This window comes from Lithobates pipiens, unplaced genomic scaffold (genome assembly GCF_037356315.1).
Source record: "Lithobates pipiens isolate NorthernLeopardFrog02 unplaced genomic scaffold, aLitPip1_a1.2 Scaffold_13, whole genome shotgun sequence".
Lineage (NCBI taxonomy): Eukaryota > Metazoa > Chordata > Amphibia > Anura > Ranidae > Lithobates > Lithobates pipiens.
In genome coordinates, this window is record NW_027507718.1 from 372,640,672 (window position 1) to 372,661,340 (window position 20,669).

At 44.6% G+C, this 20,669-nt stretch overlaps 1 protein-coding gene across 1 annotated transcript in view; it reads right to left on the bottom strand.

Annotated features, from left to right (window-relative positions):
- Window positions 1-20,669, bottom strand: part of GLRA3 (glycine receptor alpha 3) — a 378,874-nt gene that overhangs the window by 242,059 nt on the left and 116,146 nt on the right. The gene's annotated exons all lie outside the window — the stretch shown is intronic.

The window sequence follows — 20,669 nt, forward strand, 5'->3', positions numbered from 1 at the left end:
GAGGAGTACTAAGGCAGTATTCTGTAATGTATTCAGGAAGCTATGTACAGCACCCTTCTGGCCCTTATCACAGCCATGAACCACTTGTATGGCACAGATAAGCACAGAATCCCAGTGATTACATCTGTATATTAAGCTTCAGCTTTAGTTAGTGATCTGGCAATCCCTCATGTTAAGAAAGACATTTTCTGTGAGCTAAACTGAATATTACATATGCTCACTCTAGGGCCGCTTAAAGAGTAACTCCACTTTTGTTGAGAAAAAACAAACAAAAAAACAATCACTTCTGGGTGATCATTGTATATTGCAAGTAGTTTGTTTGTTACAGATTCCTAGCCTTTTCTGCTCTGAAGGATTAGATCTTTTTTGGATCTTGTCTTGTGCAGATTGTTTCTGAATGGGAGGGACTAATTCATTTTAATCAACGAATCCACTTTCTGTGTTATGAAAAAAGTTGCAGTATCTGCATCCTTTTATAAGTGCATGCTTTGGCCAATCACAGCGCAGGGTGGCTTTGGCCAATTATGTCTCACAATCACACAGGAAGAGGACAAGGAGGAGGAGGTGGAGGAGGATAATGTCAGAATGAAGGTGGAGCCTAGCATTCAGCAGCAGTCTTTAAGGGATCATTTACAGTCCCAAGAAACCCATGGACTTGTATGTGGCTAGGAGGAGGTGGCTGCGGATCATGTTGTCCTTAGTGACCCAGAGGACTCCAGACCGGAATGCCTCAGCTAACCTACTCTGTATGGCCTCCCTGATCCTGCAAAGCCTGCGGAAGGATCTCGTATTCGTCGGATCAAGGAGAAGGATCATTACTGACTGGCAACCCTCCTTGCTCCACGTTACAAGGGTAAGGTTGCGGACCTTATCTTGCCGTCGCTGAGGGAGCAGAGGATGAAACATCTTCAGGAGGCCTAGCAGAAAGGTCTGTGCAATGCGTTCCCAGAGACTGGGAGGTTACAAATTCCTGGTCCTGAACAACATGTTGCTGAGGCTTCGTTCAGTCACAGAAGGAGTGGTGGAAAAGGTGGCCATCTGACCGATGCGCTCAGACAATTTTTTTAGTCCGCAGCCCCAAGGTATGATTGGTTCTAGCAGCCATCACGAGCGTCTGATTTACATGGTGCGGGAATACCTAGGGGCAAGATCAGACCTGGACACCTTTCCCACCGAAAATCCTCTGGTTTACTGGGTCTTGAGGATGGATCACTGGCCAGAGCTTGCACAGTATGCAATTGAGCTACTGGCCTGTCCTGCATCCAGCGTTCTTTCGGAATGCACATTCAGTGCTGCTGGAGGCTTTGTAACCGATCGCAGGGTATGCCTGTCCACCAACTCAGTTGATCGACTGACCTTCATAAAAATGAATCAGTCTTGGATCACCACCAGATACCAAGCACCTGATGCTGATGTAACCAAATTTTTTTTAAATGTCAGATCCCTTCAAGACTGCCTATGCTGATGCTGAGTGACTATCCTGTTATGCTGAGTGACTATCCTCTTCCTCAATGATCATGCTGATAGCTTATAAGAACATTTTTGGTTTTGGGCGCAATTTTTCAGCCCCTGTTTAACAGGGGCGTGTAATTACAATTTTTGATGCAATATTTTGCAGGAGGGTTTGTTGCTGTGCTCAACTACAATATCTGTGAGGGGTTGCAGTGTTGTGGCACCAGTGCCTAAGGCCCAATTTTTCAGCCCCTGTTTAACAGGGGCGTGTAATTACATTTTTTGATGCAATACTTTGCAGCAGACCTCATTCCTGCACTCCAACTAGAGTATCTGTGAGGGGTTGCAGTGTTGTGGCACCAGCACCAGTGCCTAAGGTCCACTCTTTCAGCCCCTGTTTAATAGGGCCGTGTAATTACAATTTTTGATGCAATACTTTTCAGCAGGGCTCATTCCTGCACTCCAACTAGAGTATCTGTGAGGGGTTGCAGTGTTGTGGCACCAGCACCAGTGCCTAAGGCCAAATTTTTCAGCCCCTGTTTAATAGGGGCGTGTAATTACAATTTTTGATGCAATACTTTGAAGCAGGGCTCATTCCTGTGCTCCAACTAAAGTTTCTGTGAGGTGTTGCAGTGTTGTGGCACCAGTGCCTAAGGCCCAATTTTTCTGCCCCTGTTTAACAGGTACATGTAATTATAATTCTTGATGTAATATTTCACATCAAGGCCTGTTCCAGCGCCCACCAAGAGTAACTGTGAGGACTTACAGTGTTGTGGCACCAGTACCACCACCACCAAAGGCCCAATTTTTCTACCACTGTTCAACAATGGCATGTAATTACAATTCTTGATATAATAGTTCACAGCAGAGTAACTGTGAGGGCTTACAGTGTTGTCGCAACACCAGTACCTTAGGCCCAAATTTCTGCAGAGCATATATGACAGGCCCCTACTTTCAAACATCCAACTTTCAAACGACTCCTACTTGCAAACGGAAGGAGACAACAGGAAGTGAGATGAAATCTACCCCTAGGAAGAGAAATTCTCTCCTGTAAGAGTTGATATGGGGAAAACGTGTTTCCTCTCCACTGATGCTTTATCACCAATCCTTGTTTCACTAAAAACCCCAGATTTTCAAAAGACATTTGTCATTGGGACAGAAAGTGAGGTGAAATCTTCTGAAGAGGTGCACAGACAGCAAAACAAATGTTACAGGGGTGATAACTCTTTCCTATGTTTTCCAAAAAGCTTAAAAATAAATTTTTGGCTGGAACTACACTTTAAAAATTTACTAGTTCAAAATTAAAAACAGATCCTACTTAACAACAAACCTACAGTCCCTGCCTTGTTTTCACCGCCTATATACTGCTGTACAGAGTATATAGGGCCTGGCGGCCCCATGCCTTTCCTTTTTTTAATTTGGGTGCAGGGTTCCCCTTAATATCCATACAAGACCCAAAGGGCCTGTTAATGGACTGCGGAGGGGGGAACTCATGCCGTTTGTCTCACTGATTTTCATCCATATTGCAGGGACCAGACATTATATTAAAGCCGCAAGCATCTTTAAATTACTTTTATTCCTTTAAACATTTCATTTTGTGCCAGGACTGTTCTAAGCACGGGAAACACGTGCCACTTTACAGGCATACTATAGATAGTGTTAGATACCCCCCAGGTACGATATATTTAAAGGAATATTTCACTTTTTTTCACTTTAAGCATCATTAAAATCACTGCTCCTGAAAAAACGTCATTTTTAAAACTTTTTTTTGCACTGATACATGTCCCCTGGGGCAGGACCCGGGTCCCCAAACCCTTTTTAGGACAATAACTTGCATATTAGCCTTTAAAATTAGCACTTTTGATTTTGAACTTTCGAGTCCCATAAATTTAATGGGGTTCTAAAGTTCACGTAAACTTTCGGTCCATTCACAGGTTCTGGTGCAAACCGAACCGGGGGGGGTATTCAGCTCATCCCTAGTACACAATTCCGAAGCACAAAGTTCTACACATGCTTGGAATGAAGCAAAACAGCCCCACTGGCTATTGAACTTCAATTTTATCGGATCATCGTATGTCACCACATTTTTGACGTTCGGAATTTCCAACATTGTGTGACCGTGTCTATGCAAGACAAGTTTGAGCCAACATCCGTCGGAAAAAATCCCATGGATTTTGTTGTCGGAATGTCCAGTCATGTGTACGCGGCATTAGTGTGTGGGTATTTTTCAATTCCTAGACTCAAAATTGTCAGGGCTGCTGAAGGGGGTCTAATGCACCATGTTGTGTCTATCAGTGTAAACACTTTGTTCCAAAAACTACAAATGTGCGGGCATGGCCATAAGATATGGAGCAGGGACTCTGTACAGCCACATTCGCGCCAACACTTGTTATTAGCTATGTCTGTGAATTTAGCTAATTGTACTGGGATAAAGTACTAACTATGGCGGAATTTATGGGCTAGTTCCCAGTAGTTTGTGCATTTCGTGGAGGTAGCATTATAGTGTATGGCTGATCGCCACTGGCAGTCAGTGAATATTTCTTGTAGGTCCTGCTCCCATCTTAGGTGGGCAGATTTTTTTGAAAATGTTGATTGAGAATGTAAGAGATTATATATTAAAGCTATACCTTTTGAAGTAGGGTCGATGAAGGTCCAGAATGACCAGGCTTGTTTATTGAGGTGTATTGCATTGATGGGATTTTTCTTTAAATAGAAAGCAATTTGATTATACCCAAATTCTCCTTTTAGGCCTATATGATCTTCATGAAGGGAGGGAACTTTTTATTTTGCACAAGTTCCAGCAGGTTGATATGTTTCATTGGGATCCACGGGCTGAAATGAGATGGGGTAATAGAACGTTGAGCATTTCCACTGGAGTGGGGATAGTAATTAAAGTTGGATGTAAAGTTTTGAAGCAGTTGGTATTGATGTCATATGCATATTAAGCCCCATACACACTATCAGATTTTCTGCTGATTTTTGTCTTCAGATTTACCAAAACCATGTAGTGCAAGGGCCTGGCTGATTGCATACAAATTGAAATTCCTAAGGTTTGACCTCATAGTATATGGTTTTGGTAAATCTGAAGGAAAAAATCAGCAGAAAATCTGATCGTGTGTATGGGGCTTAAGAGGGTGCTGAGATCGTCTTCAATGACAAAGTTCTGTTCTATGGCTCTCTATTATTGTTTAGAAGAGGGGTTAAACAAATGTCTGATGTGGTCTAAGATCACTGTCGCATAAGAATCTTTTGCATCTGGGAATCTCTCCCCACCCCCCCCCCCCCCCAGTTCGTTTGTGGTGGGATAGTGTGTTGTATGGGCATCTAGGTTTTTTTTTGCCCAGGCAAAGGAACTGAAAATACCCTTGATGGATTTAAAGAAGGGAGGAGGAACATATATTAAAAGTGCTCTGAAAATATATATTTTGGGCAGGAATATCATTTTGAGGGCCGCTATTCTGCCTTCCCAGGACAGATAATGTTTGCCAATTTTTTGGAGGTCTAGTTTGCAGGAGGTTAAGAGTGGAATGTAATTTTTTAAGTAGAGGTTTGCTGTGGTGGCATTTAAGGAAATTCCTAGGTATGACATGTGTGAGGTAACCCATTGAAGGGACACTTCCACCAGGAAAGAAGCTGGATCTGTTAAAGTCAAGATGATGTCATCTGCGACGAGGGAGATTTTATAGGTTTCTTTTGAGATTGTTATGCCAGAGATCGATTCTTTGTCTCAATTTTTTTGGGCTAGTGGTTTCATTAGTAGGGTAAAGATTAGGGGGGATAGGGGGCACCCCTGTCTTGTTCTGTTTGTTATTTGAAACTTGTCGGAGAATTCTGCATTTGCAAAAACTCGGGCTTTGGGATTTGTGTAGAGTGACAAGAGGGCCGACAGAATGTTTCTGTTGAATCCAAATTTTAGTAGAGTTTGTTGTAGATATCCCTGGTGGATTTTGTTGAATTCTTTTTCAGCATCTAGGGCTAAAAAGAGGGTGGGTGTTTTTGTAGTTTCAGAGTAGTGTAAAAGATTGATGATTATACAGGTAGCATCTGCTGCTTGCCATGCCAGCGTAACTCTGACCTGGTCCTCATGGATTAAATGTGGCATGATAGGGGTTAATTGTTGTGTCATAATTTTGGTGTATAGCTTTAGGTCAGTGTTTAATAGGGATATTGGACAGAAATTTTGGGGAGATACCGACTCCTTCCCTGGTTTTGGCAAGGTTAAAAAATTAGCAGATAACATTTCTTCTGGAAACTTGCCAGAAGACATAGTAGCGTCAAAGGTTTTTTTCAAGTAAGGAGTCAAGGTAGAGGAGAATAATTTTTAGTATTCGGCTGAAAATCCATCTGGGCCTGGGGCTTTTTTGTGTGGAAGGGTATGAATAACTGTTTAAATTTCTTGTTCAGTGATCTATGTATTAGGAGTTTTGAATTGTGTTAGTGCAAGTTTGGGAAGCTTAATAGATTTCAGAAATTCTAATATTCTTGGTACGGTGGGTTGTATCGTGGATGGGTCATTTTGCAAATTGTATAAGGAGCTATGGAGAAAAACTAATTTACTATACCTTTGGGGTGATAAAGTTTCCCGCCATGGTTTGGGTGTAGTATGTAGGGAATTCATTGTTTATTTGTTTTTTGTTTGACTTGATTGGCAAGCCTTGTTACCAGAGGCATAGAAGTTCACTCACACTTCCCAAAGCAATTTAGCATGTTGAGAGGTAAGGAGAGTGCGTAGGTCATTTCCTGCTTGGAACAATTTGTTGCTTATAGCAAGTGACGACAATATAGGGTAGTACCACTTTAAATATGCAAAAATTGAAATAGGTTTAAAATGCGATTCAGGAGACTGGGATATGAATCACGTGACCTCTGGGAAATTCCTAGAAGGTCACTTGATGCAGTTGGAAAAGGGGCATCTTTAAATGAGGAGATTGAAGAAAGTTTGTCTTCAGTTTCATACTGCACATAAAATCTGAAAATTCGGTAGAGCAGCTGCGTTAGCCAAGATGGATGTAAATGTGGCTTTCCGTTTATTACCAATCGTTCCCGAAAAGCATATAATTCATTAGGTAATCATTTTGAAAATAAATTTTATTATGATATGTGCCTAGCTATGGGCAGCTCAATATCGTGCGCCTACTTTGAAAAATTTGCCACGCTTTTGGAATGGATGGTAACATTTGAGTCTGGATATGAAGGAATCCTACATTATCTGGATGACTTCCTATTTATAGGTCCTGCCTACTCCCCTATCTGTTATCTCATGCTTCAGCTTTTGCTGAATACTTTGGTGTTCCTTTGGCAGCTGAAAAAACAATGCTTCCCACATATTCAATACATTTTTTAGGTATTAATATTGACACAGCAAAAAATAGATACATTAAAATTCATGGATTTAAAAAAAAAAAAAGAAAAAAAAGTTTAATTAAAAGAACTACAGCCATTATTAGGTTTATTAGCCTTTGCGTCTCGCATAATGCCAGTGGGCAGGGCCTTTTTGCGTCGACTTTATCTGGTCATTTAGGCATCAAATTCTCGTTTGCGCATGTTAGGCTAACTTCTGAGCTAAAATAAATTTATTAGTGTGGATAAAGTTTTTTGACAGCTATAATGGTTGCTCTTTTTTCCAAGACAATTTCATATTTTCTGCAGATTTTGAGTTTTTACAGATGCAATGGGTGTTGTTGTGGCCTCTCGGCAGCATGGAAGATGCATTGGTGCTGCGGTAAATGGCCTTCTAGATGGGTAAAATTAAATGCTACAAAGAACATAGTTCATTTAGAGTTATTTCCTTTAATAGTGGCTCTTGAAATTCGGGGGAAGCAATGTGCCAATAAAAGGATTCTAATACAAATTGATAATAGGCGTATTGTACGCAATGAATTTCTTATCATCAAGATCATTATTAGTGATTAAATTACTTAGACATTCTATGTTCCTTAATGCATAAAGAGGTATCTTACAGCCTTATTGCCAAAATTCTGGCATGAGTATTATTTTTTCTAAAAATGCAAGGTCTGCTACAGTAGGTGACCGCGATATTGTGTCAATCTCACCACTTTTATCGGCGAGATTGGCACCCGAGCCGGCTCGCATCGGGAAAGGAAAAATGTTTTTCCTTTCCTGATAAGTGACAAGCATCGCTGACATTGAGGCTGGGTTCACACTGGTGCGGGGATCCGAATTGGATTCTCGCCAATACCAGGCACTGTATTTGGTATGAATCCTAAGGGAGAACTGCACACCAAATAAAAAAAAAATGGCACGAGTTCCCCCTCCGGAGGCATACCAGGCCCTTAGGTCCGGTAGGGATTTTAAGGGGAATCCCCTACACCGAAGAAAACAGCGTGGGGGGTCCCCCCAAAATCCATACTAGACCCCTATCCGAGCACGCAACCCGGCCGGTCAGGAAAGGGGGTGGGGATGAGTGAGCGCCCCCCTAGCCGTACCAGGCCACATGCCCTCAACATGGGGGGTGGGTGCTTTGGGGGAAGGTGGGCGCCCTGCGGCCCCCCTCCCCAAAGCACCTTGTCTCCATGTTGATGAGGACAAGGGCCTCTTCCCGACAACCCTGTCCGTTGGTTGTAGGGGTCTGCGGGCGGGGGGCTTATCGGAATCCTGAAGCCCCTTTTAAGAAGCCCCCAGATACCGGATCCCCACCCTATGTGAATGAGTATTGGGGTACCATGTACCCCTACCCATTCACCTGGTGAAAAAAAAGTAAATAAAACACAACACAAGGTTTCAAAATAATTTATTGCACAGCTCCGGTGGTCTTCCGTCTTGGGGGGTCTTCTCACCGTCACCGGGGGTTTGACGCTTTGGCACTAGAATTTGGCACTTTTTCAACTCAAACAGTCCCCTCACATTAAGCTAGTGTGTTTCCAAACTTGAAATGCCCCACCTCTGAAAAATTTAGATATTACCAGTTGGCACACTTCCTACATTTGATATGGAAAAGTAGCGCAGAGCTGCTATCTGTAATTCCATACGAACACTGGCACTCTTCAGCCATGGACACAAGAGGGGGTATCTCCCTGATATATTCAGCCCCATCCGGGCCTACAGAGAAAGCGACCTATATGTTGAGCTGGGAACATGACCTTGAGTTTAACTGGGACCTTGACATGTGGCATTCTAACTTTGCGCATTCATTTAAGGGGATCCTGAATAATTCCTTAATAGAAGCCAGTCTCAAGGTCATGTCCTGCTGGTACCCAGTTCCTACCCGTCTAGCAAAATATTAACCCCAATCTTCCCCACTCTGTAGAAGTTGTGGCCACCTGGGCACACTCTCCCACATTTTGTGGGAGTTCCCCAGAATCAGAGGCTACCGGAACAGAATTTTTAACCTAATCCGTAAAACCACGGGAATTGCGGTTCAGCAACACCCTACAATGCACTCCTCAACCGTCAGAGCCCAAAAAACCCCAAACCAACCTAAGCCCTAATTCGCTTTATTCTTTTAGGGGCCAAATTGACTATTGCCCGGGTATGAAAAGCCCTCACAGTTTCCTACCGCTTGACCAAACAAAAAATCGCCTGGATAATGTCCCAAGAAAAAATCTCCAACACCATATATGACATGGTTGATAAATTTAAAATCACTTGGGAATCTTGGGCCACACATATTGGGGTCCCTCTTTGACCCCTGAATTGAGGCCCAAAGGCACTCACATTACTGACACCACAGCCAAGCCCCCCTTCTCTCCAGCCTTCTGTGAAATCCATTCTTATCCTTTCCTGAATTAATCGCCAGCTCCCCCCACCCCCTGTTTTCAAACCTCTCTTTTAACTCTTCCTTCCCATTTTGAACTTCCTCGCTGCACTTGCTGCAGGCATAAACCCATAAAGGCCAACACTCTGCACTTTCTCTGCTTTTTTTTCCTACAAGTTAGCCCAGATGAGAAAAGGTGGCAAGGAGTTCACTTTTCTCACCTGGGCACACAGTTCAAATGGTTGAGAAGCTCTTTGTACTATAGGTCCAGAGCTTTGACTTATAAGTTCTTTACTTTTTGAACACCCCCTTTTTGGATGCACTAAATGATTCAGAAATCTTGGGCAGAAAAACCTGGCTACCTCTCGCACAGTCTGATCCCATACGGGATGCGGGAGGCAAAAGGGATGGAAGCTGTTAGACAAATCGTTAAGGATGTGTGTAATGTAATGTTGCCTTATATTGGTCATTCTCTTTTGTATACAAACTAGTTTTGGACTATGTTTGTCCAGTCTTGTATTTTTGAATATTCTCAATAAAAACATTAAAAAAAAACAAGAAAAAACATTGGTACCTGGGCTCTTGCCTGGTGGGAGTGCCTAATTGTTTTTTGAATCTCCCTTATAGTGAAAGGCATTTTCAGTGAGTCGACAGTGTCCTGATGTAATCTTGGAAGGACCGTATTCAAAATGTATTAGCCCATCAGTTCGTGTTTGTTGGTAGATACCATGAAGGGATTAGAAATAATTTAAATTTCAAAGAATTTATTTGTTTTCAAAGAAAAAGTACAACTATATGATAGGTGCAGACATAAGTTCATAGAATACATCCGAGACTAGTCGGCCAACTGAATGTTACAAATACAAGTGTAACAAAACAAACCCTGGGACCTCTAGAGGCAAAAAATCTGATCTATCAAAATATAAACCTGAGGAGAGGCATGACCTCGAGTATCCAAGAAAAAGAGAAGGCTCAAAGGCCTCAGGGGATCAGCCCAGCACCCCTAATGGGAGCTCGCTGTGAGAAATAATTTAAAATGTCTTATAGTACTCTTGAAAAGTCTGAGCAATATCTTCAGATATACAGTATCTCACAAAAGTGAGTACACTCCTCACATTTTTGTAAATATTTTATTATATCTTTTCATGTAGCAACACTGAAGAAATTACATTTTGCTACAATGTAAAGTAGTGAGTATACATCTTGTATAACAGTGTAAATTTCCTATCCCCTCAAAATAACTTAACACAGCCATTATTGTCTAAACCGCTGGCAAGAAAAGTGAGTACACCCCCAAGTGAAAATGTCCAAATTGGGCCCATGATGACATCACAGAGCTGGTGGATGTTAGAGACCTTGCGCTCATCCACCCTCCATTTGAGGATGCCCCACAGAAGATCAATATTGTTTAGGACTGAAGACATGCTTGGTCAATCCATCACCTTTACCCTCAGCTACTTTAGCAAGACAGTGGTCATGGTAGCCTAGCGATGCACTAGAGCAGACGTGCTTCGCGGGAGCTCCGGCATCGGCGCGGATAATTGATCTTATTTGACTAGATCCCCCTCACTACTGCTTGCCCCAGGCATGGGGAGGAAAACGGGCAAGTCCCTGCCCAAGAAGGGCTCAGCTTCTGGCAACATCAAACGTTTTTTGGCCACGGAGTCCGAGGAGGTCCCGGACCATGACGGCCTAGGCCGCACGCCGCACAGCACGCTGCCGATACTCACCCCCGCCTCTTCAGCTAGGCCGGAGAGTAGACCCCGCTCGCCCGATACCTCGGCCGAATCGGAGGATGAGAGAGAATTGGCCGGCCCTGCCGAGATAGCTACCAGGGTGAGTGATCTCCCGACTAAGGCCGACCTCGCCTCGATGCTATTGAACCTTGAACGAGCGATTCGGAAGGAAGTGTCGGCGGTCCGTTCGGACTTATAACAGGTACTGGTACGTGTGGAAGAGACGGAACAACGACTGGATAGACACGCGTCTGCTATTCGATCGCTTCAGACGACTACCCGTCAACTTACGATCGCCCACCGTACGGCTCTATATAAAATCGAGGACCAGGAAAACAGAAACCGACGCAACAATGTTCGGATTCGTGGCCTTCCGGAGGCGACCGGAGACGACGACCTCTTGCCTTCAGTCAGGGGCATTTTTAACAGCCTTCTCGGCAAGGCGCCCGACGCGCCGTTGAAGATTGATCGGGTCCATAGGGCCCTCCGACCTCGCTCCATGACTGCGGAGGTTCCACGAGATATCATCTGTAGACTTCATCACTACCCGGATAAAGAACTAATTATGAAGAAGGCCCGGGATGCCACGCCATTTGATTTCCATGGCGCCTCTCTCACCTTATATCCGGACCTGGCCAAAGAGACTTTGGATAGGCGTAGAGCCTTGCGCCCCCTCACGGAGCTTCTACAGTCTGCCTCTATCAGGTACCGGTGGGGCTTCCCTGCTGCTTTAATCGCCTCTGTCAACGGCAAGACCTCTGTCCTAAGGTTTCCTGAAGACTTACCACGCTTCTGTGCTGACCTGAACCTTGAAGTACCTGAGTTACCGGGTTGGACTGATGTCCTCCCGCCACCACCGAAGCTCTCTGACCGTCAATGGCACAGAGCGGGCCGGAGGCCTCTGGCTGCGGATCTGGCTTCCCAGGGGCACCCCTGACCGGCATAATGTGTGGTTATCCCTGTGTCCTTTCTCCCTCCGGTCCTCACAGACACCTTGGATCCTGCAATCGGGAAGCTGATTCCCTAGTACTTGCCACTGACTTGGTTTTCCTTTATTGGCCTCTGGATTACCTTCCTTGCTGCTCGTGTTTTGCCACAGCGGGACGCTGTTCTTTTCTGTTTTCCCAAGTTCTTGCTGTTTCCTTTTTGCTAGTTTTTGCAGTCCCGGATACCCATCAATGCTTGATCTCTGGGGCCTTCCCCGGCTCTACCCCGCCAGCTGTCTGAGCTTTTGCCGGGCTGTGCGACATATCTGTGACCCCCTGTGGTCTCTGGCCCTGAAACTGATCGCTTGCCTCTTGGCTCCGTACCCAGTTCCTGATTGGACTTGAACCCTGTTTGCCGACCCTGTTTGGATCACTGTAATTTACATTTTGCCGTTGTTCCCCTCATTAACTGTTTTTCATTGGAAATGTTTATGTATATGTAGTGAGTTTATCTGCGGCGCCGGTGCCGGACTGCCGTGGCGTGACCCTGGCCCTCGATAGCGTGGTTTGTCCTCGGTGGCCTGGTTTCCGCCGCCCCCCCTCTTGGTGGGTGCCGCCTTGCCCGGGGTCCCGGTGCCCTTGCCCCGCTTCGCGGGGGGGGTGCGGGGTTCGCGGGCTGGGTGCGCGACCCGCCGCTGCACTGCAGTTTTCTGCGTGCGGTTAGTTCTGCTACTATGCTGCTTTCTTTGTTGCTACTATTCTGTTTCTTTCCCTGTCGCTCTCCCTACTCTCTTTTCTCTCCTTTGGTTTTCCTTCTTGTCCCCGTCCCTCCCCTGCCCAACCCTTTCCCCCTGGTGTGGGGGGCCCTATCTGCCTTGGTTGTTTCGCTGTTGGGGGGTGTGGGAGGTGGGTGCCCCCTTTCTGTGACCCGATGGCTGCGGTGAATTTTATCTCGTTTAATGTTAGAGGCCTTCATGCCCCTGGGAAGAGACATCAATTGTTCCGGGAACTGAATCGTCTCCGGGGGGATGTGGTCTTTCTACAGGAGACCCATCTCACCCACACCACTTCCGTCAAATTGTATTCTCCCAAATACCCTACCTGGTATTATGGTCTCTCGGATATTGCTAAGGCCAAGGGCGTAGCCATCGGGTTTCGGAGGGGTACCGCGTTTAAGTTGGATGATATGTTATGTGATCCGGCTGGCCGTTATTTGTTTCTCCGGGGCACTCTGGGCAGCATGTCATGCACTTTAGCTACTCTTTACTCCCCCAATAGACACCAGGCTTCCTTTGTCGCCTCGACACTTTCTAAACTAGGAGACTTCGCGAGGGGTTGTGTGGTCCTGGCGGGTGACTTCAATGCGGCTCTGGAACCTTCTCTGGACACTTCCAGGGGGAGTTCGCCTTTGTCCTATAAACAGCTGAAATGCATACGTACGAAACTGCATGAGCTGCAGTTGAGGGACACCTGGAGGATCGCACACCCCCGCGAACGTGATTTTACCTTTTTCTCCCCGGTGCATCATACCTACTCGAGAATTGACCTCTGTTTTCTCGATCACCAGCACCTGCCACTCTTAGTTAAATCGGCCATTGAAACATCTCCCCTGTCGGACCACGCTCCGACTTCGTTTACCCTTAAGGTTGAATCTTTGCCGCCCAAGGCTGCTACTTGGCGGTTGAACGAGACCCTTTTATCCGAGGAGGCGGACAGGAAAGTTTTGGGTGAGGAACTAGATTTCTACTTTCAGACTAATATGTGTAGCGAGATCTCCCCGGGCGTGCTATGGGAAGCGCACAAGGCCTTTATTAGGGGTAAACTTATTGAACTGGGGGCCAGGAAAAAGAGGGAACGGGTGGCACAGCAGCTTCAGTTAGTTGCGGAGATTAGGAGCCTAGAGAAGATTCATAAACGGAGCCTCTCAGTCCCCATTCTGCACACCCTTACAGCGAAGCGAGAAACTCTGAAGTCCCTCCTGCACTTGGACCAGAAGTCTAGATCGAGGCTGGTAGCCCAGCGCTTCTACGAATGGGGGGATAGACCTAGTAGGTTGTTAGCGGCTTCCATTAGGCGACGGAGAGCCGCTGCGTTTATACCTAAAATTAGAACCTCGGGGGGGTCCATGGCCTACGAAACTCCTCGGATTGCTAAGGAATTTCAGGATTTCTACCAGCAGCTGTATCATGTTCGTCGCATAGACTCAGACGGGGAAGCTCGGCGGCGGCTCATTCGGGAATACCTAGACCGGGCTGCCCTCCCTCAGCTCTCCGCTGAGGCCCTGGCTGCTCTGGAAGGGGAATTTTCGTCGACGGAATTATTGCGAGCACTCCGAGCTATGGCGAAGGGCAAAGCACCCGGCCCGGACGGCCTTTCAGTAGCATATTATCGCTTATATGCGGATAAATTGCTCCCCCACCTTTCTAATTACGCTAATGTGACCTTGTCCGGGGGGGTTCTCCGCCCGGAGACTATTCATGCCCATGTTACGGTCATACCGAAGGACGGGAAGGACCCGGCCGATTGTGCAAGCTATCGCCCTATCTCGCTGCTCAACATCGACGCCAAAATTTACGCCAAGGCTATTGCGAATAGATTATTGCCTCTGGTCCCACAATGGATTACGCGGGATCAAACCGGTTTTATACCAGGGAGAGAGGCTCGCGACAATTCTCTACGCACCATCACACTGATGTCGCTTGTACGGCGTCGGTCCCAGCCCACCCTGCTGCTTTCCACGGATGCTGAGAAAGCTTTTGACAGGGTGGACTGGGAGTTTCTTATGGCGACGTTGTCCCGTCTCGGGGTCGGCCCTTCCCTCAGATCGCAAATTTTAGCTCTTTACAGTCATCCCACGGCCCAGTTGAGGGTTAACGGTACTCTCAGTGACCCTTTTACTCTATATAACGGTACGCGCCAGGGTTGCCCGCTTTCGCCCATACTTTTCGCAATATCGCTGGAACCTTTCCTGTCTATTATCCGTCGTAACCCGAACATACACGGTGTTGTAGTGGGTGGGACGGAGCACAAATATGCGGCCTATGCCGATGACATTTTATTTTATGTGCAACAGCCTCTGATTTCTCTCCCTAACCTCGTAGCCGAATTTACAGCTTTTGGCAGGGTTTCGAATTTCAAAATAAATATGTCTAAATCCGAAATTCTAAATCTCACGGTCCCTCCCCTTGTAGCCACGTCTCTCAAGCAATCCTTCCCCTTTACTTGGCAGACACGGCGCCTAAAATATTTAGGTATTTACCTGACGCCCAATCCACTTGCTCTTTTCCGAGCCAATTTTCTCCCGCTTCTTAATACGCTAAGGTCAGACCTACAGAGGTGGTCCCAGGTGGGTCACTCTTGGATGGGTAGGATTGGGGTGGTGAAGATGAACCTGCTGCCCAGGGTGCTCTTCTTGCTGCAAATGATCCCCTTTGGGGTGCCGGTGGGGTTCTTCACTATATTACATTCAATGGTTTACAGGTATATCTGGAATAGGAGGAAACCCCGACTGCCACGGTCCCTGCTTATGCGTCCGCGGAGCGCGGGGGGCCTGGCGGTGCCGGATTTTCGATTCTATTTCCGGGCTATTGTGCTAGCCAGGCTTTCGGACTGGAAATATGGTATGAATACTAAATTGTGGGTCGAGCTGGAAACGCTGTTGGGTGGGACTGACCTTTCTAACCTTATGTGGCTTCCAAAGCATCATAGGACTCTGTCTGCTGATTCTTCACCTCTAACGACCTCTTCTTTGGCAGTGTGGGACTCTTTGTACAAAAAAAGCTCCGGGCTCTATAACTCACCTTTACTGTCTTTGTCAGGCCACAACTATTTTCCGCCCGGTAATGTGGGGCCTAACTCACGTGTCCCTTGGAGCCTCGGGGACAAGACTTTCCTTTACCAGCTTACCGGACCCTCCGGGGGTTCTTCCTCTCCCCACCATTTTGGGGGAATTGCCTATTTCACCTATGGATCAGTGGAAATACTACCAACTGTCGGCATTTGTTCGATCTCTTCCTAAACCGCTACGTTCCGTATCCGAGCTTACACCACTGGAGTCTGCTTTCTCAGGTGACCTACCTGTGGAGAGACCTGTCTCCTATTTTTACCACCTGTTACTATCCCTAGAATCTCACAGGACACCTACTTTTATCCGCAACTGGGAGCTGGATTTGGATGAGACACTCACTCCTGCCCAAGTGTCTACTATTCTTCACAGGGCACACGCCACTTCGGGGTCGGCCAAAACAGCTGAGATGTCCTACAAGCTTCTGACCAGATGGCATTACACGCCTGTAACGCTACACCGGTTTTTCCCCCAGACCTCACCGCTATGCTGGAGAGAGTGCGGTGAGCGAGCCTCCCACGCCCACATCTGGTGGTATTGCCCACGTATACGCCCGTTTTGGCTCGCAGTTCTACATTGGATCCAGCAGATTCAGGGTCAGGAGGTTCCTAATGATCCATGGCATGTGCTCTTCCACTGTTCGGAACAGCCGGCAGGCTCATATAAACGCTCTATTACGCCCCATCTTCTCAATGCGGCAAAGACTCTTATCCCGAGATATTGGAAACAGAGGAAGATTCCCACGCTCCGTTGCTGGCTGCTCAAAGTTGATCATATATACTACATGGAAGATATGACACTCTCCCTGAGAGGCAAGTCAGACCTTGCAAAAAAGATTTGGGCCTGCTGGGTCGCCTTTAAGTACACACCCCCGTATGCAGCTATGGTATCCAGTCCTGTGTAATGTAATATGCTGTAGCCATGTTTGGTTCTTGTTTTGATGTATTTCGATGAGCTATGTATATCATGTTTTAGCCTCCGAAATTTCAGTCTGGCGGTTGGGCCCCCTTCCCCCCCCCCCCCCCCCTGCTTTCTTCCTTCTAGTTGGACTTTCCTTTCTTCTTTTTCCTCTTCTGGTTACAAATTGAAGGGAGTCATGTACATTTTTTGAGCTACCCATGTTGGAGTCTAAGTAGTTCGTTGGGTGATTGTTGCTTACTGGTTGTATTGCTCCTCTGATGTTATGTCTGCGATGACTTGTATGTACTCCTTCTCTTTAATAAAAACTAATTTAAAAAAAAAAAAAAAAAGACAGTGGTCATATTGGAGGTGTGTTTGGGGTCGTTATCATGTTGGAATACTGCTCTGCGGCCCAATCTCTGAAGAGAGGAGATCATGCTCTGCTTCAGCATGTTACAGTACATGTTTGTATTCATGGTTCTCTCAAGGAACTGTAGCTCTCCAGTGCCGGCAGCACTCATGCAGCCCCAGACCATGACAATCCCATCACCATGCTTCAATGTAGGTAATTCTGTACTCTTTGTATTCTTACATACATATGCTCATACATCTTCTTTGCATATTTATCTATATCTATTGCAATTGCATGTTAATCGACTCACTCCAGTGAGGAGAAGTTTTGCAGCTTCATTGCTTTCGTTTTTTATACTCACACTTCATGTCTGTAACAATGCATAACACCATTACTTTTATTTACGTACCCCACTGAGTTACTGGCGCTTACTTGTCGGGTGCTTCTCCAAACACAGGAATGAGCGGCCATTTTGTTATTTGATATATGTTGCATTGTGTATGCTTTCAATGTATGCAGACGTGCGTATGATATATAAAGTGTGTGTATATATACACAATTTAAATACATTTTTACTCTATTGAATAACCGTTTCTATATACACTTTTTAATATACACCTTTTATCATGGTTCAACCATGTATATATATATCTCTGGTATTGTTTTACATAGAGCGTTGTGCTATGGATGGGAACACCATTAGAACAGAGGAGAATCCACCATCTGCCATGTGATACATCTCCCACACAGTCATCACTCTCTATATAAATCCACCACATGATACAGATCATTTTCTGTCTTCCAAGGCTCTGACAAAGAGGAATCACCTCGAAACACATTAGCCATTGATTCAGCCTATATGGGTTTTTTAATAATTTTATCAAATAAGAATATTGTAACCTGTTTTTATGAACTTGTAGTAATTTTCATTGTATTCATTTATTTGTTTAAAATAAACTTTATCAACTGGATTCATGTGTTAGGTCATGTGCCTCCTTTCTCCCTCATCACCCAGCTTTTTCAGACTTCCCCCAGTCAGTTCAGGCAGCGGGACACACATGTTCTCTTCACATAATATATTCTATCATTTGAAAATACTACCATTTTGCACTAAAACCACCAGCACAAGTGCAGGAGAATATATTTTCTGTCTACACCCATTTTGTAGAGCAACAAGTCTTTTTTTGAGATCCTCAGAGAGTTCTTTGCCATGAGGTACCATGTTAAACTTGCAGTGACCAGTATGTACGTGTGAGAGCAATAACACCAAATTTAACACACCTGATCCCGATTCACGCCTGAGACCTTGTAACACTAACGAATCATATGACACCGGGGAGGAAAATGGCTAATTTGGCCCAATTTGGACATTTTCACTTAAGGGTGTACTCACTTTTGTTGCCAGCGGTTTAGACATTAATGGCTGTGTGCTGAGTTATTTTGAGGGGACAGCAAATTTACACTGTTATACAAGCTGTGCGCTCACTACATTGTAGCAAAGTGTCATTTCTTCAGTGTTGTCACATGAAAAGATATAATAAAATATTTACAGAAATGTGAAATGTGAGAGGTGTACTCACTTTTGTGAGAAACTGTATATATATATATATATATATCTATAACTCATATATGCTTTCTATTGTATCTTAAAGAATCAAGTAGCTTTAGTTATATATGAATATATATATATATATATATATATATATATATATATTCATATATAACTAAAGCTACTTGATTCTTTAAGATACAATAGAAAGCAGTGCATACTACATAACACTTCTCAAAATTAATTTATAAAACCCTATGTTTTTTGGGTAAAAAGTTAGCATTATCACCTGTTTTACTATATTATTACATACTACATACATATTACATACATATTGGTGACTATTGAATAAACTGCTAGCTCAGCTCTAAAAAAAGTACTGTTTGTATTATTCCTTGCAACCAAACATAATGTTTAACTTTCTAGTTTCTTTCTAGTTTAAAAGGCTAAAAACAAAACCTATGTGGCTCACAGCCAAAGTTAAAAAAGCTATAAACTATAAGAGAAGAGCTTTTAAAAAATATAAAAATGAAGGATCACTAGTGTCATTTAAATGTTACAAAGAATTTAACAGAATATGTAAAAAGGAAATCAAGGATGCAAAAATTCAAAGCGAACGACAGATTGCAAAAGATAGTAGGATAAACCCCAAAAAATTCTTCAAATATATTAATAGTAAAAAGGTCAAGTCGGAGCATGTAGGCCCTTTACAAAATAATCTAGAGTGGGTGACTGGGGACAAAGAGAAGGCTAATTTATTAAATACTTTCTTCAGCTCTGTGTACACAAAAGAGCATGGGGGAGCGCATGTCCATAATGGGGGTGATAGTGACACAGCCCCAAATGATCCACAATGGCTCAAAAGTGATATGGTCCAGAAATATTTAGACAGAATAAAGGTGGATAAAGCCCCTGGCCCTGATGGTATCCACCCACGGATCCTAAAAGAACTGAGCTCTGTAATTTCAGAGCCATTGTATCTAATTTTTAAGGACTCGTTAATGACGGGAATAGTCCCACTGGATTGGCGCAGGGCGAACGTGGTGCCTTTATTTAAAAAGGGATCAAAGTCTTTACCAAGTAACTATAGACCTGTTAGCTTAACTTCTACAGCTGGGAAGATACTGGAGCGTTTAATAAAAGACCACATCGACGAGTTCTTGCTGAACAAAAACACTTTAAGCAACAGACAACATGGATTCATGAAAGACAGAAGTTGTCAGACAAATCTGATTTCTTTTTATGAGGAGGTAAGTAAAACCTTGGACAGAGGGGTGGCGGTGGACGTGGTATACTTGGATTTTGCAAAAGCATTCGATACAGTTCCCCACACACGGCTCATGTGTAAGGTAAAGTCTACAGGTTTGGAAATATCAGTTTGTAAATGGATAGAAAATTGGCTAAAAGACAGAATTCAGAGAGTAGTGAATAATGATTCTTACTCTGAATGGTCTAAGGTTATCAGTGGTATACCCCAAGGTTCAGTGCTGGGACCCTTACTTTTTAACATCTTTATAAATGATATTGGGTCTGGGATCAAAAGTAACATTTCTGTCTTTGCAGATGACACCAAGCTATGCAGTGGAATAACGTCCTTACAGGATGTCTCCAATTTACAAGCCGACCTCAATACACTGTCTAATTGGGCGACTATGTGGCAGATGAGGTTTAATGTTGATAAATGTAAAGTTATGCACTTGGGGGCTAAGAATATGCATGCATCATACATGCTAGGGGGAGTACAACTGGGGGGGTTTTGGTAGATCATAAGCTCAATAATAGCATGCAATGCCAAGCTGCTGTTTCCAAAGCGAGCAAAGTCCTTTCTTGTATTAAGAGAGGTATGGACTCCAGAGAGAGAGATATCATTTTGCCCCTGTTCAAATCATTAGTAAGACCTCACCTGGAATATGCAGTTCAGTTTTGGGCACCAGTTCTCAAAAAGGATATCGGGGAACTGGAGAAAGTGCAGAGAAGGGCAACCAAACTGATAAGAGGCATGAAGGAACTCAGCTATGAGGAAAGATTAGAGGAACTGAATTTATTCACTCTTGAGAAGAGGAGAATAAGGGGGGATATGATCAACATGTTCAAATATATTAGAGGTCCATATAGTGAACTTGGTGTTGAGTTGTGCTCTGTACGGTCAACCCAGAGGACAAGGGGGCACGCTTTACGTCTAGAGGAAAAGAGATT